At 37.1% G+C, this 26,838-nt stretch overlaps 2 long non-coding RNA genes across 2 annotated transcripts in view; one reads left to right on the top strand and one right to left on the bottom strand.

The window, feature by feature from the left end:
* Positions 1-6,402, top strand: part of LOC140637583 (uncharacterized) — a 35,081-nt gene extending 28,679 nt beyond the window's left edge. The window contains exons 5-6 of the long non-coding RNA XR_012034668.1: positions 1,711-1,765; positions 4,887-6,402. This is a non-coding gene — a long non-coding RNA (uncharacterized lncRNA). The remainder of the gene's footprint in view (positions 1-1,710; positions 1,766-4,886) is intronic.
* On the bottom strand, positions 50-26,353 carry LOC140637584 (uncharacterized). The gene is made up of 4 exons (XR_012034669.1): positions 25,942-26,353; positions 13,970-14,050; positions 7,838-7,969; positions 50-436 (listed from the first exon to the last, which is right to left on the bottom strand). It is a non-coding gene; the product is annotated as an uncharacterized lncRNA (long non-coding RNA).
* Between the last annotated feature and the right edge of the window lie 485 nt (positions 26,354-26,838).

Below are 26,838 nucleotides of genomic sequence, written 5' to 3'. Positions count from 1 at the left end.
TAGTAGGAGTAATCACACAGTTGCCTGCTGTGAAGAAGAGTGAGCTTTATTTACCGCACAGCACTCTGATTTGGCTTTAAAAGAATTACATCAACTAAAAATTATACCTAATAGACTTGACAGAAACATAAGCTGGCGGTCAGGCCTGATTATATCAAACAGAAACACTTGGAAAGTAACGTTGCCAAAGTATATCACTGACTCGGATTTATAGCAGGTGTCCACGGGACAGTATCCCTCAACAGATTCACGACCGCTTTTTAAATGCTACGATTTGAGCTAGAGATGTCCTGGGGCTCCTGGACAAGAAGTGTGCTGCTAATCAAGATCTATCCAAGTCTTCTGATCTAAGATAACGCAGAGCCTAGAAGAAAATCACTTGGTGAATGGATCTTCTCATTTCAATGTCTCCACAATGAAGTTTGGAGGGATATTTCTGTTGTAGATATAAAGATCAAGTTAGAAAAAAAAATTAAAATAATATCTTGAGCCAGAAAAACAGACTTTAGGAAAAAAATCACTAATAACAAATAATTAGTATATAACATGATTGACATTGTTTGGATTAAATTTGCCTCTTTTCCCCTCAAATAATAGGTTTAAGGATGAATGTAATTGCTTTTAAAGAACTGTGTGTGTGTATGGCTAGAGCAGATGAGCCTTAGTTCTTTTTTTTTTTTTTTAAGATTTTATTCATTTATTCATGAGAGACAGAGTGGGGTGGGGGTGGGGGGAGGACACAGGCAGGGGGAGAAGCAGGCTCCATGCAGGAAGCCTGATGTGGGACTCGATCCCGGGTCTCCAGGATCAGGCCCTGAGCTGAAGGCGGCGCTAAACCGCTGAGCCACCCGGGCTGCCCCATGAGCCTTAGTTCTAATAGATCAATTGCAAAAAACAAAACAAAACAAAACAAAACAAAGAAACTTGTTTGCTTCTGTGTTTTTCTTTTTAGATTGCAAGTTTTACAAAGCCAAGGAATGTCATATATTTTCATCTATACTACCAGTATCTAGCACAATTCCTGGCCCAGAGTATAGGTTCAGGAAATATTGGGAGATGATGTTAAACAAAATTATTTTCAATTGTGGGTTTTCTCAACAAGAACATTAAGAAAAACAAACGAAAAAAATCGGTGAAGGCCAGAAGTTTTTAAGGCTTTTAGTTTCTGAGCAAAACAAGGCTTGCTATTCCCTGTTGGCACAGTCTCAGTTTTAATTAAACTAGGCATGTAAAATAAAGTAGCAGCGTCATTGAGTTAATGTGGAAATTCTTTTGTTTTCTTTATACAGCAGTAAATAGGTTTTTAAGACCCATTTAGGTATGACCTAGGCTTCATTTTGGATTAACCATTTGAGCTACTTCTTTCACCTTTACATATATATTAAGCTCTAGGAAATCATTTTGCTATGTGTCAAAAATTTCTAAAATTGAGGAATCAATAATAGTGAAAAGAAATTTGCAACCACTGAAGAAAACTCTTTCATAAGAACATGTAGCCAAGTATAGAAAGTTGATATTATACAGAAGAAGGTGTGTTTAACATAATTATTCAAATAGATAAAGAGTTTATTAAATTTTTGCTGAATTTTCCACATGAAGATTTCTGTAATATTTTAGTGCTATCTAACCTATAACATTAGAACATAATTATTAAGACATAATTCAATTCAATGGCATCTCTAAATTGGTATTGTTAACTTTCATTTTCAGATTCCAATATATGGTATATAGAAACTTCCCAGATATGATATGGAAACTCTAAAAGGTAAAATACATATTTTGGGGAATTTGGATGTCTGTTTTCTATTTAAAGATTCTGCTGGTTAACCCAAGTATTAAATTTGTTTTAAAAAGTGTTTGTGGGCAGCCCAGGTGGTTCAGCGGTTTAGCACCACCTTCTGCCCAAGGCGTGATCCTGGAGACCCAGGATTGAGTCCCACATCGGGCTTCCTGCATGGAGCCTGCTTCTCCCTCTGCCTGTGTCTCTGCCTCTCTGTGTATGTGTGTGTGTCTCTCATGAATAAATAAATAAAATCTTTTTTTAAAAAAAGTGTTTGTTGCCCATGAAGGCGGTATTGCCTATCGTGGGGGTGTATTATAAAGATTTTGTAGATGACAAACAGGGGTGGAGAAAATGTCTTGCTCAAGTTCACCCAAGTAGTAAACGGCAGACACAGGATTTGAACTCTGGCATCTGGCTTAGGGCCAGAATACATTTTACTTGCTAAAAAAAATTAAAACATTATTTAAATAGGGGGAATTAAAAAAAGCAACCTCTGAAGTTCAGTTCTATGGCTGGCATCCCAACCCCAGTCTCCCTCTCCTTGATTCTCAGAGGTAATGACTTCTGTTCGGTACACTCTTCCAGACCTTTTGCTATGCATTTACATAAATACATACGCAGTTCTAGAGAATATATAGTATCCTATATTTTATAGTTTTAATATATAAATGATGTAATGTTGGTTTGTCATTTTGAAAGGACTTTTAATTTAACCTCATGTCTTAGAGACACTTCCATGTTAACATATTTAGTTCTACACCTTCCCTCTGAGGTGCTACATGGGGTAACATAGCATTATGGTCATCTCTTCTTTATTTTAACCTTTTTTTTCTTAATAAACAGTACAATTATTTCGATGTAGGAGAGGAAAGATGCATGTATCAGGCAATGGCTTGACTTCTGTATTATCTCCACAACACTGGAGTATCACCACAAACTTATGAATCATAGATATATTTGAGGCTAGAAAGCTCTTCGGGGTTGTGGCAAAACTCTGGACAAGCTGTGAGAACTAGGCTTCTTGTTTTGAAGTCATATGTCTACGACTCTCTGAGTCTCAATGTTCTTATCTGGAATTGGGCATTGATGGCATCCCTTGTTCTGTCATATGTCTATATCTCTACTTTTGTTTTCAAAAGTGTAAAGTAAAGGACTTTTACAAATATTAGGTGAGAGACTTATATCAATTCAACTCATCATGCATGTATTGAATATTTGCTATGAGATATATTCTGATGTAGGTATCGTAGAAAGTAAAATAAATGCTTTATCTAGAGCATGTGATATACTAAAAGTAAAAGGCACAAATATAAAAAATTCTGAAAAAGGAGTATGTGATGTGAATTACAAGAAAGAGATAAGGTTCAACTGGATTACAGGGGGAGAAGAGAGCAATCCAACTAAAGAGGCTGTGAAATACTTCTTGAGAGAGATGAAATATATAGTAGAAATTTGAGAGACACATTAGTTTGAGTATAAGAGGAACCAAATGTTCCAAATTCCCTCTTATATAAATTGGACTTGAATGATTGTTCAGGCTAGCGTTCTAGAGCTAGTGAATCTTACTGACATGAGGCTCTTTCAAGAGCATGATCAGAGAATCTAAAAGCCCTTGTTTAGTGTTGCAATTGTATCAGAAAATCAAACATGTAGTCATAATAAAGTGTCAATCTAAGGAATCTTCAGATAAGCAAAAGCCTACTCTGATGCAGTGCTCCAGCAAATGTGAGGCATGCAAAAATGCACAATATAGGAGTTCTGGAAGATGAGTATGAGTAAGTGTCTGGGGAGACCTCATAAGGCACCAGAATACAGATCAGGTGTCTTTTGTTTCCTAAGTAATCTCTACTGCCAACATAGGGGTCAAACTCATGACCTGAGATCAAGAGTCACATGCTCTAATGATAGAGCCAGTCAGGTGCCCTTAAGGTGTCTTTTTAGAGGGTTTTTCAGGCTTCATCATAGAGGGAGGGATGTTAAGAGCAATGAATATAATTCAAGCAAGGTTATGAACTGAGAAAATCCAGAGCTTGTCATCAGTCAGGTAGTCTGATTTAAGATGTTCTTGGGTGATGAATAAGTGAGGAAGACAGAAGGTGGTATAGAGGGTGAAGACACTAGAAATGTGGATTAGATCACATTGTAACTTTGAATGCCAATGTGAGGCTCTATTTTATGATATATGGTGATGATCACAGTTTTGTAATACGGCCTGAAATCCGGTATTGCGATGTCCCTGGCATTGGTTTTCTTTTTCAATATTCCTCTGGCTTTTTTGGGGTCTTTTCTGATTCCGTACAAATCTTAAGATTACTTGTTCCAACTCTGTGAAGAAAGTCAATGGTATTTTGATGGGGATTGCATTGAACATGTACATTGCCCTGGGTAGCATTGACATTTTCACAATATTAATTCTTCCAATCCATGAGCATGGAAAGTTTTTCCATCTCTTTGTGTCTTCCTCAATTTCTTTCAGAAGTGTTCTGTAGTTTTTAGGGTATAGATCCTTTACCTCTTTGGTTAGTTTATTCCTAGGTATCTTATGCTTTTCAGTGCAATTGTAAATGGGATTGATTCCTTAATTTCTCTTTCTTCAGTCTCATTGTTAGTGTACGGAAACGCCACTGATTTCTGGGCATTGATTTTGTATCTTGCCACACTGCCGAATTGCTGTATGAGTTCTAGCAATCTTGGGGTAGAGTCTGGGTTTTTAATGTACAGTATCATGTCATCTGCAAAGAGGGAGAGTTTGACTTCTTCTTTGCCAATTTGAATGCCTTTTATTTCTTTTTATTTTCTGCTTGCTGAGGCTAGGACTTCCAGTACTATGTTGAATAGCAGTGGCAAAAGTGGACATCCCAGTTGTGTTCCTGATCTTAGGGGAAAGGCTCTCAGTTTTTCCCCATTGAGAATGAATGTGGACTTTTCATCAATGGCTTTTAAGATATTGAGAAATGTTCCCTCTATCCCTACACTCTGAAGAGTTTTAATCAGAAATGGATGCTGTATTTTGTCAAATGCTTTCTCTGCATCTATTGAAAGTATCATATGGTTCTTGTTTTTTCTCTTATTGATGAGATCTATCATGTTAATTGTTTAACAGGTGTTGAACCACCCTTGCACCCTGGGGACAAATCTTAAAAGACAACCTACAGAATGGGAGAAGATATTTGCAAATCACATATCAGTTAAAGGGCTAGTATCCAAGATCTATAAAGAACTTATTAAACTCAACACCTAAGAAACAAAAAAATCCAATAATGAAATGGGCAGAAGATATGAACAGAAATTTCTCCAAAGAAAGCATATACAGGGCCAACAAGCACATGAGAAAATGCTCCGCATCACTGGCCATCAGGAAAACACAAATCAAAACCACAGCGAGATACCACCTCGCACCAGTGAGACTGATAAAAATTAACAAGACAGGAAACAACAAATGTTGGAGAGGATGTGGAGAAAGGGGAACCCTCTTGCACTGTTTGGTGGAAATGTGAACTGGTGTAGCCACTCTGGAAAACTGTGTGGAGGTTCCTCAAAGAGTAAAAAATAGAGCTACCCTATGCCCCAGCAATTGCACTGCTGAGGATTTACCCCCAAGATACAGATGCAGTGAAATGCTGAGACGCCCGCACCCCAATGTTTATAGCAGCAATGTCCACAATAGCCAAATTATGGAAGAAGCCACAATGTCTTTTGACAGATGAATGGATAAAGAAGATGTGGTCTATATATGCAATGGAATATTACTCAACCATCAGAAAGGACAAATACCCACCATTTGCTTCGACGTGGACGGAACTGGAGGTTATGATGCTAAGTGAAATAAATCAATCGGAGAAGGACAAACATCATATGGTTTCACTCATATGGAGAATATAAGAAATAGTGAAAGGGGTTATAAAGGAAAAGAGGGGAATTGAGTGGGAAAAATTAGAGAGCGTGACAAAACGTGAGAGACTCCTAACTCTGGGAAACAAAGGATTGCGGGAAAAAAGGAGGTGGGCAGGGGGATGGGGAGACTGGGTGATGGGCACTGAGGAGGGCGCTTGATAGAATGAGCACTGGATATTATACTATATGTTGGCAAATTGAATTTAAATTAAAAAATAAAAAAATAAAATAAGGTGAACATTTTCTTGAATCTTAAAAGAAATGATATATGGTAAAATATTAAAGCTTTTGTTCCACAGAGTAATGCACAATCAGCTGTGCTTTTAAAGATAGCTCTTGCAGAACTGTGGGTAGGGAAGGAAAGATCAGAGGGTGTAAGAACAATTACGGGATTATTATAATAGACCAGTGTTATGGTCTTAGGTAAGACTTGTGGAAGGGAAAAAGAGAACTGGATACATTTGAGAGACACTATAGAAATTGATTTCTTGAGGTGATTTTTCAGCTGATTTGATATGGACATGAGGAAAAGAAAGGAGTCAAAGATGGCAATAATAACCATAGTATAACTGCTATTCAATTACCTATGTGTGGGCACCTGGGTGGCTCAGTGGTTGAGCGTCTGCCTTTGGCTCAGGTCATGATCCTGGAATCCTGACATTGAGTCCTACCTCGGGCTCCGCAAGGGGAGCCTGCCTTTCTCTCTGCCTGTGTCTCTGCCTCTCTCTCTGTGTCTCTCATGATAAGTAAATAAAATCTTTAAAAAATTACCTATGTGCTGGGTATTACACAAATATAGATACTATATGGCTATTGTATGTCTGTATATATAATATGTATTTATATTTATGTGTATTTATAACCTGTTCCTCACAAAAAACATTAATATATACATTTTATTCAGAAGGAAACTGAGACTCCAGAAGTCAAATAACTTGCTGAAGGTCATGATCAATATTCTTGGCCCATATTCTAACCAGAATGATTCAATTAAGACCTTCTGATGACATGTGTTAATGTTGAATGTCCATTCAGGAAGGCAGTAAATGTGCAATCTTTTCATAGTTAATTATTTAAGCTTAGAAATTTCTTTCAAGGCTCTGGTATAGCTTATTCATGTATGTGCATGTAATATACCAACGAAACTTCTATATCTATGCATATTATGTTTCAAAACATTTTCCAAGTATTATAGCCATTAAGTTTGAGAAATATGATAGAATATAAGTCTTAGAATCAGTAAAGTACAAAAAGTGGCTGACAGTCTTTCTGGTTTATTGTTTTCTTGATGCATGAAACACTTTGTGTCAGCTTTTTTAAAGAAAGGAAAAAATAACAATAATGTAATTTCCTAAATTCCCTTCAGTCTTTGAAAATGAAAGCCCAGTTCCAGATAATGAAGTTGAGTGTGGTGATGAGATTTAAATTCTATCCAAATAAGTTACATTAACTCACAGTTATTTATCTAATAAAGGAGAGGGATCCCTGGATAATTGAAATCCATAGATAATTGAAAAACCACATTTAGCAATATTTCTCAACCTCAACCCATACCAAAATTTTAGTGGCATTATAATCAAGTCACAAACACTTTTCATTTAGATTTTGTTTCTGTTCTCTTTTTCTTCTCCCTTACATGGGAAGGGTAATGCCTAAATTAATAAAGAGCAGAAGGCTCTATCTAGGGGCAGGTCAGAAATTGGATGCTTATAAGATGTAAAAACTTGCAGGATATATATAAAAAAGGATTAAACCAAAAGCTTTTAAATATGGTTATTGGGGTAATTTTGAACACTTACAAATAAGAGAAATGGACTTTTAACTGATTTTATATTATCGTTCGATGTTGAGCTTTGTGGTGCTTTGAATTGGAAAAATAGTTGGCATACTGGCCTTATTTTGTTTTTTTATCAGGCAAAATGTTCCTGTAAACAGCATTGCAGGTGCATAGCATGTCATTGATTATTCAATAAGTTTCTTAATATATCAGCATCTCAAAATGAGCAAGAGAGTGAGGAAACCTATGACAAACCGGCAAATAGAGATTGTGTTTTATTCACCTTAAGAGTTGCAAGGTTGCTACAACACTGAGTTTGTTTGACATTGTTTTGGTAATTTCAATATTTCATTAAATCATACAATTGATATTTAAGAACCTACTATGTTTCCAGAAATAGAATGATGAATGAGGAAACTCTTGCCCAGCCTTTCCCAAACTGATGTGTATTTTTTCCTACATTCTGGATTAATGGAGGATGTTCCAGGCCAATGATGGCATCCTGAGAAGATCATCTATAAGATCAATTAGGAAATAATTTGTTTAAAAATCAATTGGCATTGAGTTCAATGTGATTATTCAAAATCACTTATATACTTTTTGCTTGTTTGCTACAGAGAGTCTTTAAATGAAAACTTAAAATAGGCATCTTAAACAATACAAAATCAGATAGTAGTGACCTCCTTTGACAGAAACATGGTCAGTTGAGAGTGGTCCTGGATCCTTTTAGGCTTGTCATCCTTTTTTCCCTACATTTCTCCTTAGATGAGGTATGGGTTGGGAGAAGAATGGTGTTAAAGTAGCCATCTACTTGATAACCAGAGTTAGAGAAGATTTGCCTGTAATTTACTATTATTTGCACTTTGTGTTTTTGTCACTCATGTCCCCTTCTCGTGCCTGGTGAGCTTATATAGATCCGTGGATGCTTCATGCACTCCAGTCTGTTGACACTACCATTTGGGCAAGAATTGGTCTGCAGCCAATTGGATCTTTATTAATCGATTAATTCACTCATCAATGTTATTAAAATATAGGAATTATAAAGACAAATAAGATAATCGTATTTTAAGAATTCTATTAAAGTATAATTCTAATACCACATATTCACTCATTTTAAGTGTACAATTCAATCATTTTTACTAGTTTACAGAGCTCTGTAATCATCACAAAAATTCAATTTTAGAACACTCTTATTACTCCAAAAAGATTTCTTGGGCCGATTTGCTGTCGATCTCTATTCCTTCCTAAAACCCAGGCAACAATTAATCTTCTTTCAGTCTCTATATATTTACCTTCTCTGGTCTATTCGTATAAATGGGATCATAGAACATGCAATATTTTGCATTTGGCTTCTTTCACCTAGCATGATGTTTTTGAGGTTCATCCGTGTTGAAGCATGGATCAATAGTTTGTTCCTTTTTATTGCGTAATAGTATTTTATCAAATGGAGTATGGTACATTTTGCTAATCCAAAATATGACAATCAGATTTTATAGCAGAAAATAAGCTCTAAGTTTTAATATCTTCTCAATGGCAAGAATTTGCTGCACATTTTCACACGTTTGAGAGACAGAAAGTTGCTAACAGTCACATTTGCTGTTTATGTCAGGCTTTGGAGACCCTGAGAGTTTTGTTCTCCTGGGGAAATTTTGAGGAGAAAGAAAGAACTCTGATGCTAGAGATAGCAGCACTGAACTCTTACAAACCTTATCATTGATTTGGCTAAAAGAAAGAATGAGATTAGAGGATCCTGTTACTATTGATGATGGCTTAGCATGGCTGGCTCAAAACTAATGATATCAACAGAGCTTCCACTTTAGGAACAGCAGCATGAGGAGTTCCACCAACCTGCTCACCAGTGCCAGAAGCATAGATAGATAAGTAGAAAGATGGATAGATAAAATTATATGTCTATATCTGTACACACACACACACACACATCACACAACTATTTAAAGTCCGAAAATTATCCAGAGCATACAGCAAATAAATGAAGAAACATTGATTTAGGAAAATCTACTAAGACTTGGTGAGTATGCTAAGAGCCTGTGGAAGCTGAGCCACAGCTCACTTCCTTCTCCTGGTCTCCTTTAACCCCTCTTCAGCACCAGCTCAGCTTAATGGAAGCTCCCCTCTGGGGGGATATGTCCACGAAGACAGCACTTCCTCTCTTTACAGCTCCCAATCAAGGGACACTGCATGTACTAGGAAGGGAGGGTCATCATCATTTTGAATCTCCTCCAACTGAGTTGCTGAGGCTACATTGTTGGTGCGTCCAGTTGAAAAGTCAGAAATTTTCCTCCTCCATTGTATGTTGGTTGCTCTACCTGGGCATGAGTATTAGGGCTATGATCTTCATCACAGTTCATTTGCTGAACAGATTTTCAACGTCAGGAAAGGCAAGCTGAGAATAACAAAGGCTATCACCCCTGCCCAGTATTCAGATCAGTTGCTCAGGGGAACAGATAGTACATTAAAACAGTACTTCAAAGCTTTCACCAAAGAAATTAATTCTATTTAAAACATGGTGTAATTTCAATATGGGAAAAACACTCTCAAAAACAATGGAGATTCAGGTGATGAACGAGTAAGAAAATACTGTTAGCTTTATGAAATCACTGAGCTGAACCAGAGGTCAGCTAGTTCACCAGAGATGAGCCAAGACAAAGCTTCCTAGAGTCCGAACAAGCCTCCAAGACAGTGTTTAAAAACCATCCCTACCCATATTTAAGTGGACCAGTCTTTGGAATTATTTATGCCTGAGAACTCTGTCAAAAATAATAGAGCAATCAGTTCACAATTAGGGCAGTTTTAAGAGCAGGGTGTGATACCAGGAGAGGCAAATAGCCCATTAGACAGATCAGGGAAATAGACAAAGAGAGTCTTGTTTAGACAATTGCCATCTTGCAGTGATTAGGCACACCTGCAGGGCTACACATAGGAGGAGAAAATGAGACGCTTCACCCTGCAGGCATAATAGACTTCACTAAAATATTCTAGCTCGGTCACTAAATAAATAAACAAGAAGCGACAATAAAAACAAGCCCTGAAAGGGGAAGTGGAAATCAATAGTCAGAGTTGCTACAATATATTTCCTAAAATGTTCAGTTTCAACAAAAGTTTATGATACATGCACAGAACAAATAAGACCCATGCATAGGAAAGGAAAGCAGACAACAGAGATTGACAGTAAGAGGGGCCAGGTGTCATAGTTAGACAAATGACAATTTTTCTGGAAGGAATTAAGTGCAGTCTGGCTGAAATGCAGCAGCCATTGGAAAGAGACCAGAGTGACATACTGGAAAGACTGGTGGCTGTAGGGACTAAGCAACTACAGTGTGTACTGTAAACAGTTCACTTTTTATAAAACACTTTTTCAATCTCTTGTCTTTCAGATGTGTTAACATGTATATATTTATAATATAAAGGTATAAAAAGAATGGAACAATAAAATGTATTTGTGTATGGAAAGTTCATTTTTGTCCAACCTCATAGTTTACTTTGTAAATGTAAATGAGGAGTGCTTGAGTGGCTCAGGGGGTTACAGGGGGTTAAGCATCTGCCTTGAGCTCAGGTCATGATTCCAGAAGCCTGGGATCCAGTCCCACATTGAGCTTCACATTGGGCTGCCCAGTCAGCAGGGAGTCTGCTTCTCCCTTTGCCTCTGGCCCTCTTCCCACTCATGCTCTCTTTCTCTCTTTCATCTGCTCTCTCTCTGTCTCTCTCAAATAAATAAAAAATTAGTAATGTAAATGTAATTAGTAAATGAAATACTAAATAGACACATTATGAGTTGGATTAAATTTAATAATTCAAGAAAACATATTACTTAAGTTCTTATATTTTATTATTATATGTTGAAGCTCAGATACCCTTTTCTACTTATGTCAAGAATATAAAACACATTTCATAATGTAATTTACCACTTAAAATTGATGTTTCTTCCTACCAAGAGATTATTTTAATCAATTTTCTTTAGGCTGCTAATATTAGATATTTATAGAGATGTCTCAATCATATATTTGATTGATTCCTTTTAGTATGTTAATTGTGAGAAGAGAACATATTTAATAAAAGAAATGGTCTGAGGCTATTCATAGTATCCATTGCATCACAAAACACTCTGGTGTATGGGTTGTTCTATATTGGATGGTTTGTGATGGGAATACCAAATGTGAAATAATAAATTGATACAGAAGTTCCAAGAACACAAATTAAAAAATAGTTCTTAATTTTTCCACAAGTAACCAAATTAAAAATTAAATAGAACTACAAAGGCCATTCATTTAGGAATGGGAATAGTGAATTCTAAGATGATCTCATATGTAGCTGCACAAGAAAAAGTTCTAAGAGACTCAATGCTGCTGCCCACATGCAGAAGTTCCTCCTCTATGCACTCAGGTTTGATAAAATGGAAATTATAGGAAATCTCATAAACATGTTTGAAAATTTTTTCATAGAAGAAATTACATAGCCTTATTAGAAATATTTTGTATTAATTCAAAGAATCATATAGATCATATCTGAAAAGGAAAAATTTTAATCAAGATACAAGATAGTTCGGGAACTATCTCTCTTTTTAATCATGGAGATCTATACTACAAAGGTTAAAGATTTTAAATATTTAGCAAAATGTACCTTTTAACCTTCTCTCTCTCAGAAGGCAATCAAAACTCTATTCAATTCATTAAATTAATCCTTAGTGGCCACAGCAGAATAAAAATTTCATTTCTTTAGCATGCAAATGATGCTATTAATGTGTGGAAATATACAGCACAAAAGTCATTTACTTGTCTAAGTGAATTTTGTTCTGAAACCTGCAATGTGTTTTATATACAAGCAATAAAGATTAAAAGCAATGTGAAATTTAATCTGACAGTAAGTGCAAAGCATTACTTTTGTTTTTATGGATAAAAATTTGTTTTAAAAATTGCTTTGGAAATGTGGGGCTTGTCTTTTGCCATAAAATTGGCTTAGGCTATGTAATTTGAGCATCTTGCAAGTTTAGTGAACTTGAAATCTGGAAGATAAGACCTTCCAATGATCTTTGGGATACAGTGTTGTTATCTATCCACAGATAAACCATGAACATATACTTAGCTCTTTAAAGTGTGTGATTTTTAAAAATAAACATAATTTTATAACACTTTTAGATTTACAGAATTACTGCAAAAAAAAACACAAAAAACATAAAACCAGCAACTTAAAGAGTTCTCATATACCCTATTCCCAGTTTCCCCTATTACTAACAACTCGGATTAAATGTGGGGTATTTGTTCCTGTTAATAAACTGATGTTGATACAACATAATCATCACTATGATTATTAACTCAAATCTATACTTCATAAATTTTGTTGCTCAAATTGTTCAGCTTTAAATGTTGGGAGCTGGTTTTGTTGACTCTTGGGCCCTATAATTTTTTTTCATTTATAAGCATTTATTTTTTGGCTCTACAAGATACTCTAGGTTCCTCTTGTGTATTTTCTGCTTCATTCTAGCATCAATCTTTCCTCAAAAAACTCTGGTTCCTTTTATTGGAGAATGGTGTGAGAAACTAAGATCGGCGCACTAGTGTTCATTACTGTTAGGTTATTGTTTCTTGGCCCTCTAAGATGACAAGCTAACTAGATGGTTGTATGCATGCTAACCCATGCATATACACATGTCTGCGAATATGCGCACCTCTATCTATATTAAACCAAACATGAGTTCATTAGTCTGTAACTCCCATCTGCTACATGGGTCATTCTAATATCCTCCCCTGACTTTTCTTCCCACTCCAATAGTGAGAAACCTGTTGTCCATTTACTTTAACTATTCCATGTATCCATATAATAAGGCTTTCAAAATTGTTCACCCATGTGCCGGGGAAGACCCTTTGCCAAATATAGAGTACTGCTATGTACAGTTACTTTTACCTTTAGTCTTATAGATTATATTCATTTCCAAAGTTATTAGGATAGCATCTTTGTCCACAAACCTTTCAGTGAGGTTGTTTCTTTAAATTAGAAACATATTCAAGGGATATTATTTTTACCTGAAATACAGCAGAAATTTAATAATGATGCAGTTTAGAAAATATATTCTAGTTTCTTCAAACTCTTATTTCTGGAACTGGCTTATCTAAATTGGAGCAAAACTAGTCCATTTCTTTGGCTTCCTTTGGCTCATTTATCTTCCCCTCTGAGATTGAGTTAGAAAGGTTAGTAATGGGAATCCAAATGGGTGACTTCAGTGACCCAATATCCTGATAAACTCTCAGATTATGCTATATAATTATGAAGAAATACTCAACGCTTTGCCTACAAAACAAGGCAATATCAAGTTCTTTGGTATGGCATCTGCCATCCACTTATTACTTCAGGAACATCTGCATCTAATTCCTCAAGGTGAACATTAACATCACACCAACTGACTTGTGTGAACAAGCTGACGCCTTCCTCTCATTTTGGAAAGCTCCCTACGGAACAGATACTCATCTTTCAACGTGCATGTACTTTACATATTAGCTCACCTAAAGGCTAGAAGATCATCTATTAGCTCAGAGCTCGGGAGTACCCACAGGAAATACTGGGATCATTCAATCCCGCTCTTACTGCAAAAGGAAACAGAGATAAACATTATGATAGAGGGTAATATAGTCTTCCCTCATCCCTAGGATTGGAATAATTTGATCATTTCTTTTTGCTTATACTGAGTATATTTTACTTATCTTATTTTGTATGATGATACATTATTATTTTTTTTTGATGATACATTATTTTCATAATCTCTTAATTCAATGTTACAGCATTCGCTAGGAGGTCTTATTCATTGCTTTGTCTCCACAGCATCCAGCACAAGGCTTTGACCAGATAATAGCTGTTCCGAAAGGTTTGCAGAATAAACCTGTAATACTTTGCTAATATATAGATGACACTTCTTATCAAACTACTCTTTTTATTAGAGAGGATGTGAAAAATTTTTGGAAGCCTTTATATTTAGGACTACTTGAAATAGCTTGTTGGTTGGTATTTTATGTTTATAGTTACATAACTCCTTTAAATTAGAGACTATGATTTATTATGGCAGCATCATTAAGCCTTCTGTAAGGAAAAAAACATGAAACTATGTGGAATAATAGTTCTAATATAGAATGCCCCTAAAGATAATTATTAAATCAAAATATACCTGGGAAACATTTATCATGCTCTAAGGCTTGAATATACCTTAAAATGGAAAAAAAAGTCCAATCTAAAATGAATATTTAAACAATTAAGAAAAGATTTAAAGTCAAGTAAATATTATTAATTTAAATGTTAATAACAGGTTGAATATTTAAATAGTTATCTCAAAGCATATTTTTAATTACTAATTTTCAGGCACTGTTAACATTACTAGGTACAGACCAATGAAAGCTGTAAAATAATGAGTTTACTAAGTATATTCCATTTGTCTACTTTTCTTTCCAAAAGAAGTAAAGCCCCATTGTCTGCATTGCATTGATTAAGGGAAGTAAATTCCTGCCAAATGTTTTTTTTTTTTTTAATTTTTATTTATTTATGATAGTCACACAGAGAGAGAGAGAGAGAGAGAGAGAGAGGCAGAGACACAGGCAGAGGGAGAAGCAGGCTCCATGCACCGGGAGCCTGACGTGGGATTTGATCCCGGGTCTCCAGGATCGCGCCCTGGGCCAAAGGCAGGCGCCAAACCGCTGCGCCACCCAGGGGTCCCCCTGCCAAATGTTAAATATGCTTACACAAATTAGCTGTTGCTATGAGATAATATTCAGCAAAGGTTACAAGGAACCAATCAGAGATTCTATTTTCACGAATAATAAGTGTGAGTGAGCAGAATTTCTTGATGATGTTTATAATCTGAACAATATATGCACACAATATTTTTATAGAATGGAAAAGGTAGCCTCATTTTTCATTCACTTATGCACTCAGCATATATATATTATGTGTGAAGCACAATGTCTTGTGAAAATAGGCATAGAAAGATGTTACCTCATTCTTTCTTTCTTGCTCTCCTTTCCTGTCTGCTCTTCCTTCGTTCAGAAAACGTGCACTGCAATATTTTTCCTAGAATTTTATCTGGATATTTGCTTTCTCTTTCTCTTTTACTTTGATGATTCAAAGAACCTTGTGCAGCATATGTTATAGAGCTTCACCTAGAAATATTACCTCCGGGGTGGAGGTGTCCGGATCTTGGGTTGGCAGGCTGTTCATGGTTACCCCTGCAGTCGCCCTCAGTTGAAGGCACACCCCTTCCTTTGCAGCAGCCTGCATCCAAAGTCTAGCTGACGGAAGGAGAAGAAGACCTGGCTTCTGTCCCTCACTTTGGGAAAACTCTGAAGTATTATCTCAACTCCTGAGCTCTCTGTGGACTTGTCTGAGGGCCTGAGGCCTCTACTGTAACTAAATTGAACTTTAACTTTACTCTCTGCCAGTCCTACTCTCATCACCTCCTTCCAGGGGTGGTTCCCAAGGGCCCTTCCCCATATACAGTCCCTTGCATACACATCTCCTTCTCTGTCCTTGTATATAGTAAACTTAACCTAGAAGAGTTAGTACTGGAAGTGACCTAGAAAGCAGGCTCTAAAATGGAGTTTGGAACTATAGCATCTGTTGGCCAACTGGCAGGGAATACAGCTCCTGGCATGTTGTGGGGGTGGAACTGTTAAGAATTTTGCAGGTGGTGAACTGGGTAGAAAGGACTTTGTGAATGTTTGCAATTATCTCCAGGGTTTGAGAGGTACAAGGAAATTAATAATTCTAAAGGCCATCAGATCAAATGGCAGTTTTGGGATAATATTGATGTGTTGGATTAAAAACAGGCTGAGAGTGATTAATAAGTAAATGGATAAGTAAATTAAAGTAGTTGAAGCTAAAACGTGATTGTTAGATGGTTTCCTTGGCAGCATGTATAAGGACTCTCATCTTTGACAGCCAAAGGGCAGAAGATGAGGAGGAGACCCAAGACTTAATCAGAAGGGTAGTAGAGCTCTAGAGAAGGTCAAATTCTCAATCGTAGGAAGTTTCCTATAGCAAAGTCAGGGCTCTGACCAAGAAGGAATAGGACCTTGAGACTTGGATGGAGATATTTGATACGATGCTCTTAAGATCTTGGAACAGAGAACACTTCTCCAGGTTTTTGGAAATGGAAAACTCCTTCCTGACAAAGTCAGCAAACTCCCTTGTTCAAGGGTGATACAGAGACTTCTGTCTCACAGGACAACGTAAGGGTTGTTCTGAGCCTGCTAATGGAGGAAAGGGGCTAGATGCTGGTAGGTCTGCAGCATCCAGCAACATGTGCAGGCAATAGTTGTGAGAGAACATATGGAACTGGATCTTGACATTACTGGACCAAAGGGGCTGAGGTATAAAGTTGATGAGGGAAAATTGACTGATATGGCAATACTCCCCCAAGATCAAAGTGTAAAGCCCAATACAAGACCTCCAGTGCTATCATGCTGTAAGGAAGGCTCTTGGAATCTGGGGGAAAGTGATGGCCTATATTATAATAAGTAGAGGGGCATCTGGGTGACTCAGTTGTTGAACATCTGCCTTTGGCTCAGGTTGTGATCCTGGGGTCTTGGGATCAAGTCCCGCATCGGGATCCCCGTGGGGAGCCTGCTTCTCCCTTGCCTGTGTTTCTTCGTCTCTCTCTGTGTCTCTCTGAATAAATCAGTAAATAAAATCTTAAAAAATAAGTATTATAATAAATAGAAATGCACATGTCAGATAGTAGAAGAAAGGATCAAAATGACAAGAGAAACAGGCATTCCAAATTAGCTCTATAAGCCCAGAAAACACCAGCTGACCATGATCCATAGATAGCCTGGAGGGAATGCCATTTACCAAAGTGCTAGAGAAATGCTGATTGAATGTACTAGACTCATTGAGAAGCTCAGTGGTAGCCAGATCTAAGGTTAAGAGATGCTATTACAGCACTGGGTTCCCTAGGAGCAGTGGGCACGATGGGAACCCAACATAAGAGAAGGCAGCATCAATGACCAGAAGCGACGTGGCTGCAACTCCACTAATCTATGGCAAGACTGGAACATCAGCCCAGGGTCCTGGCCTACAGCGCTAGGAAGATCCTTAGTAGACACAGCTCATAGAGACAAGATGTATGGACAGTCACTTAAGAGTGTTGCCTGACTTGTACCATCAAAATGAATTTAGAATGTATAACCAGGAGGCAGGACATAATTAGCCCAATAAAAATGTATGTTCTTTGTCTAGTTCTCAGATCTAGAACACACTGGCTGGAGAATATGAAGCCTCATGAGGAAAGATCCTGAAATACCACAGTATGTATGTATGATAATGATTCCCCGAGACTTTCCCCAAAGGGAATTATGGCTACTTGCACACATAAACTTATATCGGACAAAAGGGAATGGCAACTATTGGGCATAAATCCAAGTTGACACTGATGATGGGACCCAAAGTGTCATCATGGAGCCCCTGCTGGAAAGATGACAAGTATCAGTTGTGGCTACAGAGGCAGAAAATGTAGTTCATTCCACTAACTTTCCTCTGGTACATTTCCTTAATTAAGACAAACTAGTGCTCCGCCCAACTTTACATCAGAGGAGAGGGAGCAGTGTGAGAGCGTGGAAGGCAGATTGTAGTGGGTGCTGTCTGGGCCCGCCTGGATCCCCAGGCCAGTCCAGTACAGAGACACTCCCTCTAGGTTCCAGCATCGTTGGTTGCTGACAACTTACATCTGTATCTCTCACCAGTGTTTGCCCTTGGCTTAAGGGAACTGTGCTCCCCATGGTCTATTTGTCCTCGTTTCTTTGCTAAAGCCAACTCATAAATGTGCCAGTTCCGAGCTTGAGGAATCCATAATTACCACCAGATACTGGCTGTTCCAAAATGTGCTGCCACACTGCTGCTATTGTGAAAGGAGACAGAGGCCCTGGGGAAGCCAGTGAAAATCAAGCAATCCAAAGAAATTCTTTTATTTAATTCCTCAGGGGTTGCCATTGAAGCTGAACTGTGGGGGCTGTCCTGGATGATCTCACCAGGCACAAGAGCTGTAAGCCAGACACATTCCCTTGAGGCTGGGAGACCACCAAGACACCAAGATGGGAGACTACCAGATGATGGTTGCTCAAGACACTTCATGAGCCTCTGCAGCTTGTACGGTGGTGCAGCCGTCTCGGTTCACACATGCACATACACACACATGCACGCACATGGAAGCAGATACACACACTATCACACGACCTTTTTTCACCTACATGGTGAGCTTAGAACTATACTAGATCATCTGTCTGGGCTCCTCTCTCTGAAATGAAGGAGATAGAATCCTAATCATTTTCTTCCTAGTTAGGTCTTCATGCCTTGTGCTACTTGGCTTACGTTATGCCCAGAAAATTGAATTCTACAAACCAGGAAAATTTGGGATGAAGTAATCTCTATTAAAAAACAAAAACACATAAAACCTGTTAAAAGCTTTCTCCCAAGGTTTGGGTACTCATTGTCTTGTATCTGTTATGTTAGAAGCCACATGAGAGATTCTTTCCAAAGCAAAACAATGATATCAAGGAGACTTCTAACTCTGTGTTAGATCCAGAGTCTGGTAGCTCTAAATACCAGGGTTTTACTAATAATACTAGCAAAATATTTAATATACTATACCTTATCAAATATTCTTTTTTTAAAAACAGATTTTATTCATCCATTCATGAGAGACACACAGAGAGAAGCAGAGCATAGATAGAGCATAGATAGAGGGAGACTATGCAGACTCCATGCAGGGAGCCCAATGTGGGACTCGATCCCCGCACCCCGGGATCACGACCTGAGCCAAAGGCAGATGCTCAACCACTGAGCCACCCAGGTGCCTTTATCAAACATTCTTTAAAATACATATTAACTTTATTGGTGAGACAGGAAAAACAAATTAGGTACAAGTGTTTGAAAGTAGATTGTTTTTACGTCATGTTGTCTAATCAATTTGAAAAGACAATCCAGTGTAATAATTTGTTGCATTTAACTATTTTGTTATTAAATATATCTTTCAGTTTAATTTTTACCTGTTTGCCATAAACTTGATATATATTTCTAATACATATATATGTATATTTAAATATATATGACATAAATATACATGTATATTTTAAGCAAACTATGGTGGAGGCAAAATAAATGCTGATGAGTTTGTACAAATGGCATGTTAGAACTTTGCCTATAACAATGAACAAGAAGTGAAGTCAATGTTAAAAGAAAGAAGTTTCCCTTGAAACACACTGATTGGTTGTCTGCGTTTGATAAACATATTTTTATAATTGCTCAAATCATATTTCAAGCTGCCTCTATGAATATATCCTCCCTGGAATATTTTAAATCTTTCAATGCATTTATTAGGAGCATATATTATAAAGTACAAAATGATTATTTAATGAACTTTCTCTTCTGCTTCAGCTCCTACTATGATGCACCCACCCACAAAGCTACATTGAAGTGGAAGCAATGCGTCATAAATAGAACATCCTAAAGACTATAATATAGTATCATTATAAAACTTTAAATTGCTAGCAGGTGATGAATGAGGTTCTAGATCTGAAAAAAAAAAAAAAAAGAGGCTTCTAATGCTGTTTCATTGGATGTCAGCATGCATCTGCTATATATCCCTATCCGATATGGGAATGCAGTATTTCAAAAAGAAAGTCTGGAGCTGCTGCAAACAGCAGTGTATGCAAGATGAGAAGTGTGAGGAGGCTCATGACTTCTGCATGGATGGAGGTGATTTTTTTTTGTTCATATGCAGAATGGACATTCCTGATAAAAGAACAGAGACTATAAAATCTTCCAATCACTGCAAAGAAATTCAGAAATCACTATTTGAGACATGTTAAAAAAACAAAGACCATTAAAGAAAGGCAGAAATTATTGCACCATGAAAAGAGAAATGACATTTACTAGTAGTGACTAGTGGCCTATGTTTGCAGAATGTATTGAAAGAACAAAAAAATCTTCTCAATAAGGTAGCTTAAAGCTGTTGATAATTGTCTTTACTTCTACCTTATAATTTTTTGCAGGGGTGAGGACTTCAAGGACTAAAAATAAATATACAGAGGTGACTCAGAAGGTTGCCATTGGAGTACACCCAAAGGCTACAGCGAGGTGTTTTAATGAACTATAAGTAGGAAAAGAGAAAGAAATGGCAAAAAGCATATTCTCTGCAAAGCTCGGCAAGATATTTTGTTAATGGTAGTGTTGATAACTTGCTTTAAGTACTTCCCTCTCTGTTTTTTGCTGCTTTCCTAGGAGGATTACTCATCACCACAGAACTGGGGATGGGTTTGAGGATGGAAGAGGCATACAGAATGAATAATCCACTTAATCCTGCTAAATCTTTCATATATTTTTCTCTACATTTTTTCTCAAGCAAAATAAAAACCCAATACTTCAGGTTTACATAATAACATCAAAGCCAAACAATAAACGAGACCCATATTAGTTCAGAATAATTAATGATTTTTCAATGTAATTATTTTTGGACTCATCTTTAAAAACAAATTTTTGCACGTTAAAGACATAAAACTGAAAATGCAAATTTGGACCAGAGTGGTACTCACTTACAAAGGAAGCAAATTTCTGCAATTATACTGGATCCTTGCTGACTTTCTTACTTGGCCTGTTAGAAAATCAGGAATAGAGTTGGAAGAAAATTGCTATTGAAATAAAATTGCAAAGTTCTCCTTTATTACAATATGAAGTATGAAGTTCACTGTGGTTCAGGATTACCTTTTAGTTTCAACAAACTAATGTTAGACACTTATTAACTGCCAAGCACTGTGCTAGTTGCTCAGGATAAAATGTGAACATGACCCTATTTTCTGCCTTTGTCTTGCAAAACTATAAAAAGTTTACTGGTGGGAGGATGAACAGTATGCAGTGACTTCAACTGATTCCGTCTTCATATCTATGAACTTCCCTCTTCCTTCTTAATAATACTCCTGTTCAGGGCCACCTGGGTGGCTCAGTGGTTGAGCATCTGTCTTTGGCTTAGGTCGTAATCCTGGGGTCCCGAGATCGAGTCCCGAATCAGGCTCACAGCGGCAAGCCTGCCTCTCCCTCTGCCTATGTTTCTGCCTCTCTCTGTGTATCTCTCATGAATAAATAAATAAAATCTTTAAAAAAAAAAGAGTTTTAGAAATACCCACAGAGGAAAACTATACTCACCCCTCAACAAAGCCATAAACGCTTTTTGAATTATCTGATACTTTGTTCTATTCATGCTCCAGCTCCTCTCCATTGAAATAGAGATGGTGACTAGTGGCCTATGTGATGTGATTAAAAGGTGAACACATATCCTTGAGCCCCAGGCAACATCTTGCACAGGATCTCTGGTATTCAGTAGGGAACTCTCTTGCAGTTAATGAACTACAGACAACTTTTCTAGCCAAGCAAAATATTTTATCAAATTCATTTTCTACTTTTAAAATAGATGCTCATTATTTCTGGCACATGAGGGAAATGCCAATTTTTTTTTTAAAGTCATTTGAAGTTAAAAATGATTTCAAGCAAACACGGTTGGAGGGGAGAGGCAAGGTAAAGAGCGAAGTATTAAAACAGCACTGTCCCACACAGAATCATGAGCACAGACGCCTCATGCTCAAACCCTCTCAAGAGAGCCCGCACAAGCAGATGGCTTTGAATTTTGCTTAGAAAGTCTGAGCACGGGTGTTTAAGAAACTGAGCACTGATCATATTCACTGGAGAGGGTAATCAGGAAGTGAGTAACTTGTTATTCTCTTTTCTCCAAATGTAAATACCTTTGCTCTTTCCCATTGTAAGAGTACTTCATGCTAATGGCAAAAATCTAAACAGGTATGAAGAGGAAACTGGCCTCCATGAATTCCAGTAGGAACAGGTAGGGGTAACTCAGTCTGCTATGGCCACCCTGGCTTCCTGCTCCTCCCAGAACATTGCAGGGACTCTTCAACCTCAAGCTTTGCCTTAGCAAGTTCCACTGCTTGCACTTCTATTCCCTCGATTTTTGAGCTGCTTGAGCTCTACTCCTTCACTTGTTACAGTTTTCTTCTTATGACCTGCCGTAAACCACTCTTACTAAAATACCAGTTCCTACCCATGACTCTCTCTACTCTTCCCCCATGCATTTTCTTCTCAGAACTATTTTCCATCGAGAGAGCATACATAATGTGCCCAAGTCCACACAGTTAGAAGTGGAAGACTCACGATTCACTCAGGCCCTGGCTGCAGGGTGGATGCTTGTAATAATCTCTCTACAATGCTGCCCTTCTGTACTAGACACTTCAGGCATCTTCTGGGCGAATTCAATACATTTCCTGATACATTTCTATGTACGGATACTTTCTTTCATAAATGGAAACATGAAATAAACTGTATTCTCATCTCTTAAAATATATCAAAAGTTAAATTTCTAGGCTTATATGTGGATATTTCTCTATATATCTAAGTCTGTATCTATCCATACATCATAATTATTTTAATCAATGCATTATTGTTGGATGCTTCAATGGTATTCGCAGGTCCACAACTGTAGTTACTACAAAACTGTTTTGGATACTTCCCTCATTGTTTTAGAGTGAATTTCTACAAATGAGATTAACAGGTCAAATGACAGGCACATTTTTTTTGAAGTCATTTAAATCATTTTACAAATTTCTGTCCAGAAATTCTGAACTGACTTAAATATCCATCCATCCCAGAGGGCTTATTATGTCCTGCCCCTTGCCTGCATCCTGCCCCTATGGCTTGGACTTGCCAGTTATCCAAGGGCAGCAGGGTGGTCAGCCTGTGTGCCCACACTCATGCAGCCTGAGTAAAATTCCAACCTTGTCATGGCTTTGCTTTCTTAGGTATATAATTTTAGACAAGCTTTTAAACTCTTTTTCTTCTACTTTGTATTTTAAAATACCATATATAAATATAGTTAATACTTTATTGTACATGTTACATGTTTTTTCGCTTCAATTTCTTTTTGTCTTTTGTTTTTTTCATACACTTTACATATTTTTCTTTTTTAAAATTTGTTTTAATTTTTATTTATTTATGATAGTCACAGAGAGAGAGAGAGAGAGAGAGAGAGGCAGAGACACAGGCAGAGGGAGAAGCAGGCTCCATGCACCGGGAGCCCGACGTGGGATTTGATCCCGGGTCTCCAGGATTGCGCCCTGGGCCAAAGGCAGGTGCTAAACCGCTGAGCCACCCAGGGATCCCTATTTTTTCTTTCTTTTAAATGGGGGAGTTGGTTTTGAAATTTTGTTTTATTTTTTATATAGTCACATTAGTTAAACATCATGAGTTCTGGCTAAATATGAAAATTATAGTTCATAAAGGTATAGGCTCTTTGTTATTATATTTTCCCCGGCATGTTTGGACTGTTATGTTTGGATGTATTCTAGTATAACTTACAAAAAATTTTAAGAGAAGAGCTTGCTCCTTGTAAGAAAATGAAATACAAGACAAAAGCATAAAATAAGGAGTAGACATATTCATCTTTCACCAATTCTAAGATTAATTGCTACTAACAGTTTCCTTGTATCCTCTGCACTTCCTCCGATACACAAATTTATCTATTGTTCTGCAACTTGCTCCTCACTTAGCAACATGTAGTAGAATCCTTTCATATCAGTATATGGACACAGAATGTATTCTTTTAATTGGCTATATAGATTTTCATAATTTGAAAATATTAAAATGTATTTAATTATTCTTAAGTGGTAAACCTCTAGGCGGACTCTGGTTTTCGCTACCGTACATGGTTCAGGATATGTCTTTGTGCATTGGTGCCAATATTCATGGAGGATAGACACCAGGATAACCAACTGATCACTCTAAGGGATGTGTACATTTAACAGTTTTGTAGAAGCTGTCACATTGCCCCCAGTTTGCACTTTTATCCATAGTTAAAATCATGTCCATTTTCCACTCTTTACCAAATGTTCGGTATTTACCATCTGCTTTTCAATCTAATGTAAGTAACTTATTTTTTTTTATCCCAAATATAATTTGAATTTCTTTCTATTCTTTGATGTCCCAGATTACACGAAGACCTATCCTAGACTTGTCTCTAAGGAAACATTTTCTATATTAAGTATTTTATGTTTTCTCCTCTTCCATTATTTCTCTTCTCCATTTGTAGGATACTAGAACTGCTTGTGAAATTTCTATTAGATACACATTACACACTAGATCCTTCCAGTCTACCCTCCATGTCTTTTAGAGCTTCTTTATATTTATAATCAAAAAATAAATCTTCTTTGTAGTGTTACGTTTTTTATTTTGTTCTATATTTTGGTAAAAATATCTTCCAGATTACAAATACCATCTTAAATTAACAAAAAAATAAAGCTTCTTTACAGTTTTACCCTTTTTAAATTTTGTTCTATATTTTGGGGAAAAAAAAAACAATCTTCCAGATTACAAATTCCATCTTTTTTTCTTCAACTTATCCTTTATGTGGAGATTCGAAATTATTTTAGTAATCAGGCTTTTAATTTCTGAGGATTAACATCAACATCTTTGCATGTAATAGTTATTGCTAGCTCTATCCTTTCATCCTCTTGGCCAATAGAATATGGAATGGTAATGTGCTCAGCTAAAAAAAAGAGAGAGAGAGAAAGAAAAGGAGAAAGGAAGGAAGGAAAAAAAAGAAGGAAGGAAGGAAACAAGGGAGGAAAGGCAAGACAGAAAGAAAGACAAGGCAAGAAAAAGAAAAAGACCTTCATTTTCCAGCCTCCCTTGCAGCAATATGTGGTGTTCTGATAAATGTTTAACAACTGGCTCTTTGGAGGTAAAAAGCACAAGCTTTGCAGCTTTTGCTGATTCTGTGGTATAAATACTCTTAGCTAGAGTGACCTGAGGAACTCCCTGAATCCTCTCTCTGGCTGCAAGTCTGTTCTTAAACTCTATCAAGGACGAGGTTTACATTATTTCAAGAGTTAATTTTATGGTGTTCAATGAGCACAAACATCATAGCCAGGCACACGGAATACTTGTCTTGAACGAACAACCTGCTTACTCCTCCGTGGCTTTCTCCCTCCCTCCAGCAGTGATGAATCTAGACCCTGGGTGACAGGCAATTCCATTTAATTCAGAAGCTATCCTATTACGTCTGATGGAATTGCATGCTTTTTGTTTTTGTTTCTGTTTTTGTTTTGCTCTAGTTTCTGTCATTAATCCAGGGCAGCCTTCTTTATATTTTCAGACTACCCCTCAGGGTTACTCAGTCGATGGCCCCTTCTTGGCTTTTACATGGAAACAATGAATTGTTTTTATTTTTATATTTCTTCTGTTACTGAAATCATCTTTTGGGAAAGAAGAAGTACATATTTTCTATATTGAACTGGAATCAGGTAAACGTTAGAATCAAAGAGCAGCATTAAACAAATTCAGATGTTGAATATATTCTCATAAATGCAGTGCAGAAGAATAAAGGCATTAAAGTTATGTTTACTGGGGTGCCTGATGGCTGAGTGGGTTAAACATCTACCTTTGGCTCAGGTCATGACCCCAGGGTCCTGGGATCCAATCCGATCTGGATCTGGCATCAGGCTCTGTGCCCCACGGGGAGTCTGCTTCTCCCTCTCCTGCTGCCTCTTGCTCCGGCTGTTGTGCTTTCTCTCTCTCCCTGTCAAGTAAATAAATAAAATCTAAAAAGAAAAAAAAAAAGGTATGTTTACTGTGTAGCTACTTTGTGACCTTCTTAGTGCTTGTAATCACTTAAGGTTGTATAGTTGGTGGGCACTTCTTATGTCCTTAATATTTGAGTGTATTCTTCTATCTTACAATATTTTTAACTACTTGCCTATTTTAGAGTTTTAGGGAGCTTATTTTTCTATTGTTTATTACTCTTCTATTTTTTCAGCAATATCATGGTGAGCGTCGTTTTACCTAAATCTTTGGTTATATTTTAAACTAAGTCTTTAGTATAATTTTGTAGAAATGAAATCAGACCAAGAAATTCCACTTTCCAAATAAATATCGATATAAATAATCAAATTAATTGGAGAGTGATATTTCAGACACCAATGTTGAATAAAAGGAGAATTGGGTCTAGAACTGAAACAGATGTGGTTTTAATCTTAGCTTCACTGTTTACCAGCTGAATGACCTTCAGGATCCCCTCTCACCTCTGGATGACTCAATTTCCCCGTATGTAGAATGGAGATTGTAATCTCTTGCTCAGGGGATTGTTGAGAAGAATAAGTGGAATGCCATGTGCAAATCAATCTGTTACTTGGTAAATAGTGATTCAGCGGTCATGTTTGGGTACACAGGTTGTGTGTGGCAGGTGTACAGTACACACCAATGTGGTCATACGTATAAACCCGGGTGGAAAAGAAATGCTTGTTCTTTTAATTGACATGTTACCAATAGTTTTACATAG

The sequence above is a fragment of the Canis lupus genome, chromosome 8 (genome assembly GCF_048164855.1).
Source record: "Canis lupus baileyi chromosome 8, mCanLup2.hap1, whole genome shotgun sequence".
NCBI lineage: Eukaryota > Metazoa > Chordata > Mammalia > Carnivora > Canidae > Canis > Canis lupus.
The sequence above is the reverse complement of the archived record's forward strand: the minus strand, read 5'-3'. Positions and strand labels throughout refer to the sequence as shown.